This window comes from Nuphar pumila, chromosome 13 (genome assembly GCF_984573655.1).
Source record: "Nuphar pumila chromosome 13, dmNupPumi1.hap1.1, whole genome shotgun sequence".
NCBI classification, from domain to species: domain Eukaryota; kingdom Viridiplantae; phylum Streptophyta; class Magnoliopsida; order Nymphaeales; family Nymphaeaceae; genus Nuphar; species Nuphar pumila.
This window is the reverse complement of record NC_143261.1, coordinates 41,117,911-41,136,236: the sequence shown is the minus strand read 5'-3', so window position 1 is coordinate 41,136,236 and position 18,326 is coordinate 41,117,911. Positions and strand designations below refer to the sequence as shown.

Here is an 18,326-nt window from a genome sequence, read left to right as displayed (position 1 = left end):
TAAACCTTCTATTCTAATAGTTTACGTATAGTCTTCCTCTTGTCATGTGCAATGTCTCTATCTCTTAGGCTTTATATGCAGTCCATGTAACAAGCTTTCGAACCGGTGGCTCCCAAACCAGCTGGATTTGGGGCACCAGATGTAAAACACCCTTCATATTCTACTTACTCGAACTACAAAGGCCACAGATATCGACTTAGACAAGAGATGATCTCCTTCGTTATCCTTTTCGTTAAGATACTCAAACACTTCATCTCGTGTCTGAGTTCTACTACTAGGATTCACGAAGACATCAACAACTAAACGTAACTCTATTCTTTTAAACTCATTTTTCAAACACATCTTTCCATTGCTTATTTCTTTCACAAAACATACTGTGCATACTTATACAAAAGTGATTCAAAATTTTCTAACAATCAAATACTATCTTTTCTTTGAATTATCTCATAAACAACTACTATATTTGATTCAGTTCAGAAAAAAAAATTTATGGGGCTTAAAATTTTTTAAACTGTTAGATTATACCAAAAACAATCATATATGCTACACTTTGTTCTTAAATGCCTACTTTGATTACCAGTCATACAAAAAAATTTTGTGTATTTTTGTGTGCATGCATCTAAACCACCCCCCATGCTTGAATGACACTGTCTCTAGTGGCATACAAAATGAATAAAAATGTAATGCAAATGCACATTAAAAGACACTAACAAAAATATGGGAGAAAGGATAGATACAACCTGATTTGCTCTGAGCTTTTGAAGTTGATTTTCCTCTGATTCTTGAATTCTTTGAAAACTCTTCTCTGTACCTGGTAATTGATACACTAATTGTTAAGTTCATCCTGCATACATCAAAACACAAATTAGCACATGTGAAATGAAATACTAAATAAATAAAAACTCTGAAATGAAAAATAAATAATGTACATATGATACATCCCTCTGGTCGAATCTTCATGCCTTCGTGAGATGCACTATCTCACACTCACCATCCTGTAAGGCATCTGAAATGAATGGCTTCAGTCTTTGCCCATTTACTTTGAATGTACCTTGGGTCATAGGATCGAATAATGTCACTGCTCCATGGGGAAATACTTCTTTTACAATGTATGGACCTGTCCATCTCGATCTTAACTTCCCTGGGAATAAATGTAAACGAGAATTATATAGCCACACTTTCTGATCTGGCTCAAACACTTTTCTGACAATATACTTATCATGAAATGCTTTTGTGCGAGCCTTGTATAATTTGGCATTCTCATATGCATCATTCCTGAGTTCCTCTAATTCTGAGAGCTGCAGTGCTCTCTCTTTGCCAGCCTGGGTGAGGTCAAAATTTAATTTCTTGATAGCCCAGTACGCTCTATGTTCTAACTCGACAGGAAGATGACATGCTTTCCCGAATACAAGGCGATACGGGGACATGCCAATGGGAGTCTTAAATGCAGTTCTATATGCCCAAAGTGCATCATCTAAGCGCTGGGACCAATCCTTGCGGTCCGGACGAACTGTCTTTTCTAAAATTCGCTTAATCTCCCTATTGGACACTTCAACCTGTCCACTAGTCTGCGGATGATATGGAGTGGTGAATCTATGATTGACAGAATATCTTCTCAGCAGAGAAGCTATCTGAACATTCCTAAAATGCTTGCCACCATCGCTAATCATCGCACGTGGCACTCCAAAACGACTGAAAATGTTGTGCTTAATGAACTTAAGCACTACTCTGTGATTATTGGTCTTGGTGGCCACAGCCTCGACCCACTTGGACACATAATCAACCGCCACCAGAATATATAAATTTCCGAATGAGGGCGGAAATGGTCCCATGAAATCAATGCCCCAAACATCAAAAATTTCGACTATCAAAATCGGTAGCAAGGGCATCATGTCCCTCTTGGACATGTTTCCAATCTGCTGACATCGCAGGCATCGCCTACAGAACTCATGAGCGTCCCTGTGGAGTGTGGGCCAATAAAATCCTGACTGCAAAACCTTTGCAGCCGTCTTCCTACTACTAAAATGCCCTCCACAGGCTAACGAATGGGAAAAATTCAAAATGGATTGGTATTCCTCCTCCGGAATGCATCTCCTAATGATCTGATCTGCACAGTATTTGAACAACTCCGGTTCATCCCAATAATAGTGCCTCACCTGAGATAGGAACCTCTCACGCTCATTCTTGTTCCAATGCTCAGGTATCTGCCTCGAAACCAGATAGTTCACAATATCTGCAAACCAGGGTAACTGCGATGTACTGACTGACATGATTTGCTCGTCGGGGAAAGAATCACTGATCGGTCTCTGATCCTGCGTGGTCTCCACGATCAGTCTGGAAAGATGGTCTGCTACTACATTCTCGCTTCCCTTCTTATCTCGAATCTCGAGATCAAACTCCTGTAGTAGTAGGACCCAACGAATTAATCTCGGTTTGGTGTCTTTCTTATTTAACAAATATTTCAATGCAGAATGATCAGAATAGACAACCACCTTCGAACCGAGTAAATAGGACCTAAATTTATCCAATGCGAAAACTACCGCAAGTAGTTCCTTCTCTGTCGTAGTATAATTCATCTGTGCATCAGACAGAGTTCTACTCGCATAGTAGATCACATAGGGCTTCCTATCAATGCGTTGTCCTAGAATGGCCCCCATAGCATAATCAGAAGCATCGCACATAATCTCAAATGGGAGAGTCCAATCTAGAGGTCTCAAAATAGGTGCAGTAATCAAGGCCTCTTTGAGAATCTCAAAGGCCTTCATACAATCCTCACCGAAAACAAAGGGCTGGTCTTTCTCCAATAACGTGCAAAGCGGTCGAGAGATTTTGCTGAAATCTTTTATGAACCGCCTGTAAAATCCCGCATGCCCTAAAAATGATCGAATCTGCCTCATAGAGGTGGGTGGAGTCAAACGAGAAATGGATTCCACCTTCGCTCTGTCAACCTCAATACCACGCTTGGACACAATGTGTCCAAGTACAATCCCCTCTTGGACCATAAAATGGCTCTTTTCCCAACTCAGGACGAGATTGGTCTCCACACACCTACTCAGTACTCGAGCAAGTTTGTGGAGGCAATCTTCAAAAGAAGAGCCATACACAGAAAAGTCGTCCATAAAAACTTCCATCACATCATCAATCATGTCCGAGAAGATAGCAAGCATGCACCTCTGAAAAGTAGCCGGGGCATTACAAAGCCCAAAAGGCATACGTCTAAATGCGAAGGTGCCATAAGGACATGTAAACGTGGTCTTCTCTTGGTCGTCAGGATGGACAGCTACCTGATTGTATCCTGAATATCCGTCTAGAAAGCAGTAGTAGCTCTGTCCTGCGAGTCGCTCTAAGATCTGATCAATGAATGGCAATGGGAAATGATCTTTCCTAGTTGCCACATTCAACTTCCTATAATCGATGCAGACTCGCCATCCTGTAGTGGTCCTCATCGGAATTCTCTCACCCTTCTCATTCTCAACCACAGTGAGTCCTGACTTCTTTGGCACAACTTGAATCGGACTGACCCACTGACTATCAGAAATAGGGTAAATGATTCCGGCATCCAACCATTTCACCACCTCTTTCTTCACCACTTCCTTCATGTTGGGATTTAGCCTTCTCTGCATATCCCTAAATGGCTTGATTTCCGCATTACAATGGATCCTATGCATGCAGAATGAAGGATCAATCCCCTTTAGATCAGCAACTCCCCATCCAATCGCTGCCTTGTGCTCTCGAAGAATAGTCAGTAATCTCTGTTCCTGCTCCTCAGTGAGCAAGGACGAGATGATCACAGGCAGAGTCTCATTATCTCCGAGGTATGCATACTTGAGTGAATCTGGTAAGGGTTTCAACTCAAGTTTCGGAGGCGACTCGATCGACGATTTGGCGGGGGTCTCCGCAAGTGGTGGAAGAGGTTCCCTGACCGCTCCCCAAGGTGGTCTCTCCGACGACACTCTAGACACATCTACACTATCTACACAGCTATTCTTCTCTATATGGTACAAATCTAAAGAATCCTCAGTAATGTACAACTCGGGCTGCTCCTCCACTAACTCCTGTGCAATGTCTACATGAAAGCAGTCCATGTCTCCTGCTGGTCCCATTGCGGCATTGAAAATATTCAGCTTTACCTTCCTATTGCCGAATGAGAGATCCATGGCTCCGGTCCTACAGTTGATGCATGCATTGGCAGTCACCAAGAATGGTCTGCCTAAAATAATCGGAGTCTGGTGCTGGCTGTCTACTCCTTCCATATCAAGGATAATGAAATCGACTGGAAAATAAAAGTCATCCACTTTAACTAGCACGTCCTCCAAGACACCTCTCGGTACCTTGACGGAACGATCTGCCAGTTGAAGTGTAATCGGAGTCGATCTCATCTCACCTAGCCCGAAAGAATCAAAGAAATATCCGGGCAGAATGTTCACGCTTGCTCCAAGATCGAGCAATGCGCGTTCTATCCGGATGTTCCCTATAGTACAAGCAATGATAGGGGCTCCAGGGTCCTTGAGCTTTGGTGGTGTCTGATGCTGAAGTACTGAACTCACCTGCTCAGTCAGATGGACCCTGTTAGGAACTCGCTCTCTGGATTTCCTCTTTTGCGTACATAGCTCCTTCAGGAATTTGGCATAAGCCGGCACCTGCTGAATAACATCGAGCAAAGGTAGGTTGATCTGCACATGCTTGAAGATATCAAGCATGTCCTGGATCTTCGCACCTTGCTTCCCTCTATAACCAGGAGACTCTAATGCTTTGGGATAGGGTGGTGGGGGAATATACTCTGCTGGCTCCTCCTCTTTGCGAGAAGGCTCACTCCTATCCTTCTTCTTCTCTGAGGATAAAGATGATGAAGGTGATGATGGGGATGGGGATGATGATTGAGCCGACGTAGGTGAAACAATGGTCTCTGGCTCCTCTATCTTCTCTCTACTCTCTCGCTCTCTGCTCTCGACGTGATACTCACGTCCACTCCTCAAGGCCATAACTGATTTAGCCTGCTGCTGTGTCTCAGTATGAAATAGGCCTCCAGTCATCTGGTCCTTACCCTTCGGGTTCATGACAGCCTGACTCGGCAATGTACCCTCGGGTCTCCTACTAATAGCCTCAGCTAACTGTCCCATTTGCGACTCTAACTTCGCAATGGACTGCGTATGCGAGCTCAAAATCTGGCTACACTTCTCGAAGGCATTCTGATTAGAGGTTTTCACCTCTTGGAATGCCTGGAGAAGTCTCTCCTCAAAAGATGTCTGCGGGGCAGACTCCTGCTGAATCGGGGAAGGAACTGAAGAAGAAGAAGACTGAGCATAGTTCGGTCTTTGAAATGGCTGAGTAAAAGATGGCTGCCGAACTGGCTGAGAGGAAGAAGGCATCTGTATAGAAGACTGTGGATTCTTCCATGAAAAATTGGGATGGTTACGCCAACCCGGATTATATGTCGATGAAAATGGGTTATTTGGCGGTCTGACGTAACCCTGAGCTGCCTGAACTTGTTCTTGAACAAATTCAGGGTACTGAGCTGCTGAAGGGCACTCAGTGATCTCGTGTGCCGGACTGGCACAAAGAGTACACACCTGTTGTGTAGTGGATGGTCCTGAGAGAAGCTGGTCTAGCTTCTGAGCAATCATGTCTACTTTGCACTGTAGTGCAGTAGATGGACCAATCTCAAGAACACCAGCTTTCTTCTGAATGCTGGGTGTGGCTCTATCAGAATGAGAGCTCGAAGCATGGTGGAGTGAATTCTCGGCCAATGTATTAAATAGCCTCCATGCTTCGTCCTCGCTCTTCAGCATGAATGTCCCACCGCATGAAGAGTCGATCATCTGACGATTCTTGTCAGACAATCCATCATAGAAACTCTGCACCAGTTGCCATTTCGGCACCTGATGATGGGGGCATTTCCTGAGGAGATCCTTCATTCTCTCCCAGGTCTCATGAAAGCGCTCACCATCTAGCTCTGAAAAGCTAGTGATGGCTCTACGATATTGGTTCGTGCGACCAAAGGGAAAGTATTTCCGAAGAAACTCCTGTTGCAACTGATCCCAGGACTCTATTTCTACAGAATCTAAGGACTTTAGCCAATACTTGGCTTTGTCCTTCAATGAAAAAGGGAATAGAGTCAACCTCAACGCATCATCATCGAAATTCTGTATCTTAACAGTAGAACAGATTTCGAGGAATTCATCTAAGTGTCGGTAGGGATCCTCATGACTAAGGCCATAAAAGGATGGAAGCATTTGAATAATGCTGGCCTTAATCTCATAATGTGGCGCTCCTACATCGGGTCTCCGAATGCAGGATGCCTGAACATAGTCTGTGGGAATGAAGTATTCCCGCAGAGGGCGTGAAAGAACTAGGGGTGGAGGTGGAGGATCAATGTCAGCCATTGTTGCCGAACTTCGATGAGAATGTAAAATTCTCTCTGGGTTGTCAACAAATGGGTGTAATGGGGTTCCTAGACCTCGTCGACCCTGCATACACTGGTACTAAGACCAGATGTAAGCAAACGACCTAACTAACAAAATTAAACTAGCACAGATACTAAAATGTAAATAAGCAAATAACAGTAACTAAAAACAAACAAATATGCTATATAGCTATGTCAGAATTCTATACTAAATAATTAAATAACAAAGTAAACTATTCTAAAATGCTAAAACAAATAAATACAGGAAATCACAAACTATGTTTTTCTAAAACCCACCTGTCTAATCGCTCCTTGCAGAATGATAATTAAGTGAATCCTAAAAAGAACAATATGTGAATCCTATATTTACTAACTATGTTAATCCTATATTCACTTACTAATCCTACTAACTAAAAAGAAAACAACTAATTAACTAACTAAAACAAAATAATAATAAATTAAACTCTAAGAAATAAAGTAATTAATTCGTCGTTCCCCGGCAACGGCGCCAAAATTTGGTTGATATTTTGGAATGCTCTTTTTTAAAACAATTATTTTCAATAAAACATTGGAAAATCGTCAACCAAAAATATAAAAACCGACTTTCCACAAAGTGGTAAGTACGGGTCGATCCTCAGGGAACAGGAATTAATAACTACAATTCTAGAAAATTTAATTTATTAATATCAAATGGCAATCTACAATTATAAAGTGAATACAACTACAATTAAGCACTAAAAGAACACTAAACAAGCATTCAGTCTTCTGCTCCACACCAAGGGTATTTCTGTCTTTTCGCCACTTAGAGAATCTTCTCACTTGTATAATAACCCTGGAAACTAAATATGCTTTTCAACCTAAAAATGCAGAAAAGTACAAAGTTAGTTTTCTATTTTAATTATGCAAACAACAACTAAAACTATATCTAATTCTACGAAAATAATAAACAAATGCTACTTATCAAACAAAAATTAAATAAAATACTAAATTAATTCTAAAATTAACCAAATTACTTCTACTAATGCTGTATGATGATTATGCAACTTCAAAAATACAGAAACTACTGAAAACAAACCTAAAATGCCGAAACTAAGAAAATTACGAAACTGCCCCTAACTAGTGTAAACTAGCAATCTGACAGGTTATCGGAAAACCACTGTTTGACATGGCAAACGAGGTTCGATTTTCTCGAAATTTGTTCTGTTCTGCAACTGACAGATTAAACAAATTGACAATTTTTACAGAATTGAAAAACAGTATCTGGAACTCCAGATATAAGCGTTTCAAATCTAGGAAAAATCAGGATATCGTCAGTCCTGTAATTTAAAATCCAGAAAAAGCAGTTTTCACAAAACACTTAAAAATCAGACCAAATCAACTCCGAATGAACTGAAATTTGGTCTGCAGTTAAATAACACGTTAATAAAGTGAATAGAAGAAAAAAATTTGGAAAACACAGAATTTTTGCTCAGAAAATAATTCTGTTGCGACAGGGCAAAAATCTGGTTTTTATTTGAGTGCACTATTCACTTTATGAACCTATTTACCCCCTATCAAATGTAATCTACACCTAATGCAATCTAAATGACACTGTATAACAGTGTATATGCAGATGAATATTAGGAAAACACTAAATGCACGACGAACAAAACACTACAAGCAATTTATGACTAGAACGAAGTTAACTAACAATGGAAATGCAACTATGCTCAATAATAAAATACAATCTAACTACTAAGTTAACTAATATCTAACTATCATTCAAACCACAATGAAACACATTTCATACATACTAAATAAATACGCTATACGTACACACACTTCTACACTAAAACTAAATTAGATAAATAAACTAATTAATATAGAAATCAAAAGAAATAATAAGAAATGACTTACTTAACTAAAGAACGAAGGCTAAGGTTAGGTTTCACTTGGTTGACTCGACTAGGATCGGTTTCGACTTGAGTAGGTTCAGTTTGGGTTTGGATGCACTCGGATGGGATTAGGTAGGCTCGATTTGACTAGGTTGAAAGAGATAGGTTCGAGCTAAGGTTGACTCACTAATTGGATTCGGTTTTGAGTTACCTTAATCAACTAGGTTCGGTTGACTTAGGTGGACTCGGTTTGACCTTAGTTAAGGTTGGGTTGGGTTTGGCTAAGGTTGACTCGATCTCGGATTGGTCTTGACTTGGACTTAGGCTAGGCTAGGGTTTGAACTTGGTTTAGGATAGACTTAGTCAACTAGGTTCGGGTTGACTTAGACTCAACTAAGTTGGACTCAACTTAGGTTCGACTAGGCTCGAATGGGCTAAGGTAAGCTCGGTTTGACTCACTAGGTTTAGACTAAGTTTTTACCCGAGTTAGGTCTTTGACTAGGTTTGACCAAGGTTGGGTTTTGGATTTAGGTCTAGCAAGACTAGGATGAACTCGGTTTAGGTAGGCTTGAACTAAGTTGAATCAACTAGGTTTGACTTAGATAGGTTAGGTAGACTAGGTTGACCTAACTTAGGTTAGGGTTGACTCCACTAAGCTTGACTAAGGTTGGGCTTTGGTCTTAGACTCGACCTAAATGCGGTTTAGGCTTTGACTTGGGCTAGGCTAGGTTTTGACTAGACTCAAAGGGGGTGTAGACTAGGGGTTGACTCGACCTAGGCTCAGTTTGACTAGGTTAGGTCTAGACTAAAGTAGTAACCTCCTAATTAAGCTACAATTAATCCAAAGTTCACGATTTTAATGGAGGAGGTTGGAAAAGGAATGTAATAATTACCAATGTTCAAACTTTGAAATGCTTTGGATTCTCAAAAATCGCCCCATTTAAAGAGGGAGTTACACTCCTTAATTGCCTTTAATGCCTTTTTGGAAATCTGAAAAGGCCAATCTAGAAATCCACGATTTTTGCTTTTCAAGATGGAATTAAAATGCTTTTAATGCTCTATGGAAATCGTGTAACCTAGATTGGAATTTTGGTTTAATTGCAAAACACTTTCCAAAGTTAAGGAGTAACTCCTTCTTTAATGCACATTCAAAATTCAAATCTTCCTTAAATGCCTCACACGATTTTTGAAGAATATCCTTTTTCCAAAAGCTTTCCAATTTTCAATTACTTTAATTACCTCCCTTCTCAAAAATCGCCAACTTCAATGGATGCTACTTTCTAAACTAATAGACTTAATTAGACCTAGGGAACAAAAGAACTTAAATGGAAAATCGATTTCCTAGGAGTTAATGCTAACCTAATTCCAAAACTTACCTAAATGCAACCCTAAAAACGGCTAAAACAATAAACCCTAATACATTGAACCTAGACAACCTAATTAAACCTACCTAATTGCAATTAAGAATTACCAAAAACAGCTTAGAGCTCGAATTGAGCTCTAATGGCTGCCGCCCCTCCTTGGGGAAGAAGAAGACTAAAAAAAAATACAACCTAAAATAAAATGATTAAACTAAACATCAAACACTTTTGATAAAACTAAATTAAAATCTAATAAAAAAGAACTCCTAATTACACAAAGGCAAACATAAACAACACTATGCTGGAATTCATAAAAAAAACATCAAGAATTAAGACTCGATTTTTGGAATTTTCTCAATAGACCTAAAACACAAAAAAACACAAAATGATAAAAACGATTATCTAGAGTAGTCCTAAAATGCTAACTCTACCACAACACACTTTGCAACACTGTAAAATCAATAAAATATGCAGACATGCAGTATGAAGTAGAAGCTTACACACACACCACTAGCAAACAAAATAAAAGAAATCGGCTAGATGAGATTCTAGCCGATTTTCACAATTTGAATAAAAAATCTTTAAAAATCAAAGACACCCAAATCAAGCAATGACTCAACCCTCAATAGATCTGCAAGAACTCACTAGAATCGGATCTATAAAGGGTCTATTAACCCAGCATGGCTGCTAAAACCCGAACTAAGGCAAAAATTGAAAATAAATCAAAATCGGCTAGAATGGATCTAGCCGATTTTTAATGAAAAATGTCTTTCTTCAAGTCCCCAACACCCAAAATAACTCAAACTGATCTTTTTGAAGGCTTTTTCTGTAGAACTAACACAAACACACACATTGGATAAGACAACCCAAATCGGCTAGAAGAACCTCTAGCCGATTCACACGTTTTTCTTGAAAAGTGATGAAAATCGATACTCGAACATGCAAACAATGAAACAATCCTAGGTCTAACGTGCTGGTCTATGCACGAATACTATTCTAAGGTTGAAACAAAAAGAAAACCAAGAAACATACAGAAAATAACAAAACCAAAAACCACACACAAAAATCGATTTTATCTAAAAGAGAAGGAAGAAGAAGACCTACCTTTTGGAAGATCCGACGACCGGGGGGGTGAAGAAGAGCGGACCGTGGCTGGAGGTAGACGTCTTCTACAGTTCAAGGATGCTGTACTTCACCAAAAACGGCACCTATTGCAGCTGCTACACGTTGGAGATCCACCGATGATGGAATGTGAGCTGATTCGCGATCGGAGGGTGTAGAAAGCCGGATGGAGGTAGGGCCGGCTCACCTTGGTGTTGTGTTGCGCACTCCCGCCCAAGGTTAATGGTCTCCACCTCTGCTACACCTGCAAAAGTACAGAAAAATGGTGAAAAGACAGCAAGGAATAAGAAAGAAAGGAAAAGAAACCAAAGAAAGCTTGAAAATATGCTTGAAAATCAAGCATAGGTCGATCTTCAATGGCCAACACTTGGGAAAGATGGAGAGGAAGGAGCTGCTGCTGTAGAGTCACTGTAGGGGGCGTCCAAACACAGCCAAAGACGCCTAGGGCTTCTCTAAAAAGTATATTTATACTTTTTGGAATTTGCAAAAACAATGTTATAAAAAAAATATTTTCTAGGCGCCTCTTTTTGGGGGGTTTTCAGAAAAACTTTTTGAAATGGATCTGGATAGGCGTATGGGTTGGGTTTTGGACTTTTAAAGAGTTGATCCAAGGTCCAATTGACCTAATTGGGTCGGATATGGATCCGATCCACCTCGAAATCCGTGCCCAAACACTGAAATAGCCATAACTCTCTCATTTTAACTCCGATTTTTCTGAAATTCGAACCATAGCCCCTTACTATCAAAATACATCTAAACATGGGTTTAAAACCTTAAACTTGACACAAAATGCATGAAAAAATTGTTTACATGATGTGCAATTCATGCATCATCAAATACCCCCATGCTTGAATGTTTGTTAGTCCCTTAACAAACCCTAATCATGATATGCACTGAAGACAAGAAATGCTAAGCATGAATGCATAATACTAACTCACTTTTGTAGGAATCACAGTTGCATTTAGCGTATGCAACAAGCCCTTTAAACCCCTAGCTTACACTAGTGGACGAGTAAGGTCTCGTGAGGGTTTGCAGCGATGCTACCAACAAACATCAATAAAATGCAAGGATGATCTTTCAAAAATATTAGGCTCTTAAGAATGCAGTTGTAACAAATCTTTCCTGTAATTGACATTCTCAAAACAAGTTTAAAAATCTCATGCCTCCACAGTAAAAATTCTTTTCTTTCACTTTTCTCATATTGTAGCTAGTTCATGATTTTTCTCCGAAAGTCAAATATTCTCATGTTTTACTCATTTATTCTCACTTGTATATTTTCTGCACAGTAATGCACATATATACTTAAGCAATGAAAATTTTCTCATTTTGCACATTCTCTTTTTTTTTTTTTTCATTTTCACTCTCTTTTTCTTTCAACTTTTGATTTCTTGCGCAATCTTCTCGTATGAGCACTATTTCGAATAGTCAGTTTTCGTGACCCATGTAGCGAGCTTTGGGTCAGTGACTCCCAAGTCGGCCGACCTTAGGGCACTAGATACAGAGTATCCCTCGGACTTAATTGCTCGAGTCACTAAACCTTCTATTCTAATAGTTTACGTATAGTCTTCCTCTTGTCATGTGCAATGTCTCTATCTCTTAGGCTTTCTATGCAGTCCATGTAACAAGCTTTCGAACCGGTGGCTCCCAAACCAGCTGGCTTTGGGGCACCAGATGTAAAACACCCTTCATATTCTACTTACTTGAACTACAAAGGCCACAGATATCGACTTAGACAAGAGATGATCTCCTTCGTTATCCTTTTCGTTAAGATACTCAAACACTTCATCTCGTGTCTGAGTTCTACTACTAGGATTCACGAAGACATGAACAACTAAACGTAACTCTATTCTTTTAAACTCATTTTTCAAACACATCTTTCCATTGCTTATTTCTTTCACAAAACATACTGTGCATACTTATACAAAAGTGATTCAAAATTTTCTAACAATCAAATACTATCTTTTCTTTGAATTATCTCATAAACAACTACTATATTTGATTCAGTTCAGAAAAAAAAATTTATGGGGCTTAAAAATTTTTAAACTGTTAGATTATACCAAAAACAATCATATATGCTACACTTTGTTCTTAAATGCCTACTTTGATTACCAGTCATACAAAAAATTTTTGTGTATTTTTGTGTGCATGCATCTAAACCACCCCCCCATGCTTGAATGACACTGTCTCTAGTGGCATAAAAAATGAATAAAAATGTAATGCAAATGCACATTAAAAGACACTAACAAAAATATGGGAGAAAGGATAGATACAACCTGATTTGCTCTGAGCTTTTGAAGTTGATTTTCCTCTGATTCTTGAATTCTTTGAAAACTCTTCTCTGTACCTGGTAATTGATACATTAATTGTTAAGTTCATCCTGCATACATCAAAACACAAATTAGCACATGTGAAATGAAATACTAAATAAATAAAAACTCTGAAATGAAAAATAAATAATGTACATATGATACATCCCTCTGGTCGAATCTTCATGCCTTCGTGAGATGCACTATCTCACACTCACCATCCTGTAAGGCATCTGAAATGAATGGCTTCAGTCTTTGCCCATTTACTTTGAATGTACCTTGGGTCATAGGATCGAATAATGTCACTGCTCCATGGGGAAATACTTCTTTTACAATGTATGGACCTGTCCATCTCGATCTTAACTTCCCTGGGAATAAATGTAAACGAGAATTGTATAGCCACACTTTCTGATCTGGCTCAAACACTTTTCTGACAATATGCTTATCATGAAATGCTTTTGTGCGAGCCTTGTATAATTTGGCATTCTCATATGCATCATTTCTGAGTTCCTCTAATTCTGAGAGCTGCAGTGCTCTCTCTTTGCCAGCCTGGGTGAGGTCAAAATTTAATTTCTTGATAGCCCAGTACGCTCTATGTTCTAACTCGACAGGAAGATGACATGCTTTCCCGAATACAAGGCGATACGGGGACATGCCAATGGGAGTCTTAAATGCAGTTCTATATGCCCAAAGTGCATCATCTAAGCGCTGGGACCAATCCTTGCGGTCCGGACGAACTGTCTTTTCTAAAATTCGCTTAATCTCCCTATTGGACACTTCAACCTGTCCACTAGTCTGCGGATGATATGGAGTGGTGAATCTATGATTGACAGAATATCTTCTCAGCAGAGAAGCTATCTGAACATTCCTAAAATGCTTGCCACCATCGCTAATCATCGCACGTGGCACTCCAAAACGACTGAAAATGTTGTGCTTAATGAACTTAAGCACTACTCTGTGATCATTGGTCTTGGTGGCCACAGCCTCGACCCACTTGGACACATAATCAACCGCCACCAGAATATATAAATTTCCGAATGAGGGCGGAAATGGTCCCATGAAATCAATGCCCCAAACATCAAAAATTTCGACTATCAAAATCGGTAGCAAGGGCATCATGTCCCTCTTGGACATGTTTCCAATCTGCTGACATCGCAGGCATCCCCTACAGAACTCATGAGCGTCCCTGTGGAGTGTGGGCCAATAAAATCCTGACTGCAAAACCTTTGCAGCCGTCTTCCTACTACTAAAATGCCCTCCACAGGCTAACGAATGGGAAAAATTCAAAATGGATTGGTATTCCTCCTCCGGAACGCATCTCCTAATGATCTGATCTGCACAGTATTTGAACAACTCCGGTTCATCCCAATAATAGTGCCTCACCTGAGATAGGAACCTCTCACGCTCATTCTTGTTCCAATGCTCAGGTATCTGCCTCGAAACCAGATAGTTCACAATATCTGCAAACCAGGGTAACTGCGATGTACTGACTGACATGATCTGCTCGTCGGGGAAAGAATCACTGATCGGTCTCTGATCCTGCGTGGTCTCCACGATCAGTCTGGAAAGATGGTCTGCTACTACATTCTCGCTTCCCTTCTTATCTCGAATCTCGAGATTAAACTCCTGTAGTAGTAGGACCCAACGAATTAATCTCAGTTTGGTGTCTTTCTTATTTAACAAATATTTCAATGCAGAATGATCAGAATAGACAAAAGCAGTTCCTTGAGATTAGTTGGAGGCGGTATGTCAATAATAGCTTTTGCCTTAGCCGGATCCACCTCGATCCCTTTCTTGCTGATAATGAAGCCGAGTAATTTGCCAGACTCAACTTCAAAAACACATTTCTGAGGATTAAGTCTTAATTTATAAAGAATAAGTCTTTCAAAAACTTGATTAAGAGCATCAAGGTGATCCTCTTCTTCTTTAGACTTAACCAAAATGTCATCCACATATGCATCCATATTTTTGTGCATTTGATCGTGAAAAATGACGGCCATTGCCCTTTGATAGGTTGCCCCGGCATTTTTGAGTCCAAATGGCATCACAGTATAGCAAAAGGTTCCCCATGGGGTAGTAAATGAAGTCTTGGACTGATCACGAACGGCCAACTTGATCTGATTATAGCCTGAATATCCGTCCATGACGGAAAACATGGCATGACTGTGAACACCCCAAATTTTTCAAAATCTTTTAAATATTCCCTTCTTGCCCCTAAATTCATTTTTTTTGAGAAAATGAGTCATTTTTAAAATCTAAATTCCAGTTCATTTCTCAAGCTTTATTGAAATTAGATTCATTTTATATGTTTAAATTGATTTCGGATTTGGGTCCATTGTCCAAATCCAAATATAAGTCTCATTGTCCAAATTTTAATATAAAATTTCAGAAAATACCAAAAATAGTTTTTATAGCTCGGACAGTCCATCAGACATCTGTTTGGATCCATCAAATCGTATTTCTTGATTCGAGTATCAAAACTCGAACATTTTTTCAAAACCTGGATCCAAACCCATTCTTCTGAAGAAATTTCCCCGAAATGGTCTGAAATTTTCAAGAAAATACTTTTGTAAATATTCTTTTTAGAAAAATACAAAAAAATTAGGGTTTAGTCTTTGTTTTCTTAGATTTTCATTCCAAAAATACAAAAAAATCAAAATACTCAGAAAAGAACAAAAAAATAAAAAATAATGAAAGAAAATTGCAAAAAATAGAAATGGTTTTTTAAGAGAAACCCGTTTTTGAAAAAAACTTTTTATAAGGAGGCCTCTTTTGGAAAAAGTAAAACCTCTTGCAAAGCTCACAAAATCGAGTTAGGGTTTCGGGGGGGAGACCCTCTCGAGTTTTCCCTCTTACGGCTTCTCCTCTTCAAACAGCCGCACGCCCCCATGTGCGAGCTCCTCCATCGCCCTCCAATTTCCCCATCTTCGGCCCTCCATCACTAACAAATTCACTCTCCTCCACCCATCTTCAACCAACTTCTTCTCGAATCCTCCTCCTCCTCCTTAAAAGAACCTCTTCATCTTCTTCTTCGAGACCGCTTCTTCACCTCCCCATTTTCTCCTTCGATGATCCGTTCTCACCCCTCCACAGCTTCTTCTTCTCAATTTTTTTCCCTTCCTCTTGGTTTTGGTCTCCTTCTTCAAACGCTGAAAATCCTGCAAACAAGGGGAACCAATAGACTTCCTCTCCGGTTCCACCAAAAGAGCATCAACTCCCTCTTTCAGGACATTACCAAGAATAACCCTCCTTGCAGTTTTATACAGAAGCACCTCTTCCCTCCCAATCGGAGCATAGGCCACGATTACAGAGGGCATCAAAGGATCAAACACTATCCTTCTACCATTGAATCTCCCATCAAGTTACGCTAGGTAACATCATTCTTCTTCCCTTTATTTTAATTTTCTGATTTCCTTATTTCTTCTTATCGCAACTCTCTTGATTCTTCACGATCTTTTTTTTTTAACCTCACTTTCCTGGTTTTTCTTTGTTTTCTTTTGTTGTAACTATTTCCACTAAAGCATCCCTGTAATATCGGCTTGCTCAATAGCAAAACCGATTTACCAACATGCGATATCAACGTGATGAGAAATCCCAACACTTGCTTATAGTTTTATAATTTATTTCACCAAGTTTCCTTAGTTTGTGCAAGTATAGATTTCAATTCAAGCCACTTAGATCTAACATCTCTTTATAGTCTACTTTATCAGACCGATCTTGCTTGCCCTATTTCTTCCTTTCGTTATGTTTCTGTCTGATATTTATATACCTTGAGGACGAGAATCGTCTGATTAAAAACTCCCTGCGAATGGCTTGCTGGCTTGTTACTGTATTGTTATTGGTTGTAATACAATGTTTGTCTACCTTTCAAAATTTTGCCCAATAGCCATGAGTCCCGTTACATTATTTACTTGATTGATTTGCCCCAATATCACCAATGATGGCAATAAATCACTTGCATCAACGATATACCACAACACTCAGCCATCTGCTCCATTCTGTGCGATTTCGATTTTTCTTTTTGGTAGGTTTTACTTTACCTCTATAGTTTCGTTTTGATTTCCAGCTTCATCGGATATGATTGAGCATTCCTTTTTTGCTTGTGCATTCCCCTTTCATATTACTGATGGTTTTGATTTATCTTGTTATGGCTGTGCATTTGCTAATACATTCGATGAATGTCGTTTTACCTGGAGCGTCTCTGTTTGCGTAAAATAAGTTATTGCTATGAACTACAAGGGTTCGATGTTTGGAACTGATCTATTATTCAGTTTAATACCCTGAAATTGGAGGATTGACATTCACATTTGGTACACTGTAAGTTCCCATTTCACTTACTGCAAAATCTCTTATCCAAACTTGTTATAATTTGCCATAAGATTTTATTCGCAGCAAAGGGCTACTAACCATTTCTGTGAAAAGTATTCTTTGCCTTGAGTGTAAGATAAGAGTCCAAAATAGCATGAAACCAAATTTGATCTGCTTCAATAGTAGATCAGATTTGCCGTGAGAACAACATTACTGGAGCAGAAGGCAAGATACCAGCAGGACGATTTGAAAAAAAATATGGGGGTCTGTCAGGCAGTTGAAGAAGTCCCCACCAATGAAAGTAGAAATGATGATGACAAAGTCGTTCTCTCAGAGATGAATTCGATAAGTGATTCTTTCTCTTTTCTTTTATTATTCAGAAATTTAGGCCTACCTGGAGGTATATGTTGTTCATCATTTAGTTACAAAGAGATCGTTGAGAAATATTGCATTAGAGAAGATCGTCAAATGTTACGGCATTACACTTTGCAGGAAACTTTTGTTTGTTCAGGGAATTTCTTTTGTCAGAGATAGAAACTATGTGCATGTTACGACAATCTCCAGGGAGAGTCCCCATTCAAGGGTCGTTTTATCTACTGCAAACCATTACCAAATCAACAAATCCATTACCTATGTCTGGGCTTATGCCTTAGCAGAGGATGGGTGATCTTGCAAGAAATGCTATACAGTCCCGTAATTCTAATATTTGCTTTTAATGGATGATGGTAATGATATCTGCTATAATTTCCCATGATGTACCAGTTCGTGGGTTATGTTTCATCATGTTACCATTTTACAGCAGCCTAGAAATCACTACAGTAGGCCTATATGTTTTGTATATCTCAGGTTAGCAAATCCCTGGTCCTCTGAAAGTTGCTTCTTTACATCAGCCATGATTCATTACCCCCATCATTCAAGGGTTGCCCAGGTGGGATGGCCTCAAAGGCTATTA

General features: G+C 39.4%; 1 non-coding gene across 1 annotated transcript; it reads left to right on the top strand.

Annotated features, from left to right (window-relative positions):
- Positions 1-5,877: 5,877 nt before the first annotated feature.
- Positions 5,878-5,980, top strand: LOC149818271 (small nucleolar RNA R71). The gene has a single exon (XR_016427545.1). It is a non-coding gene; the product is annotated as a small nucleolar RNA R71 (small nucleolar RNA).
- The last annotated feature ends 12,346 nt before the right edge of the window (positions 5,981-18,326 follow it).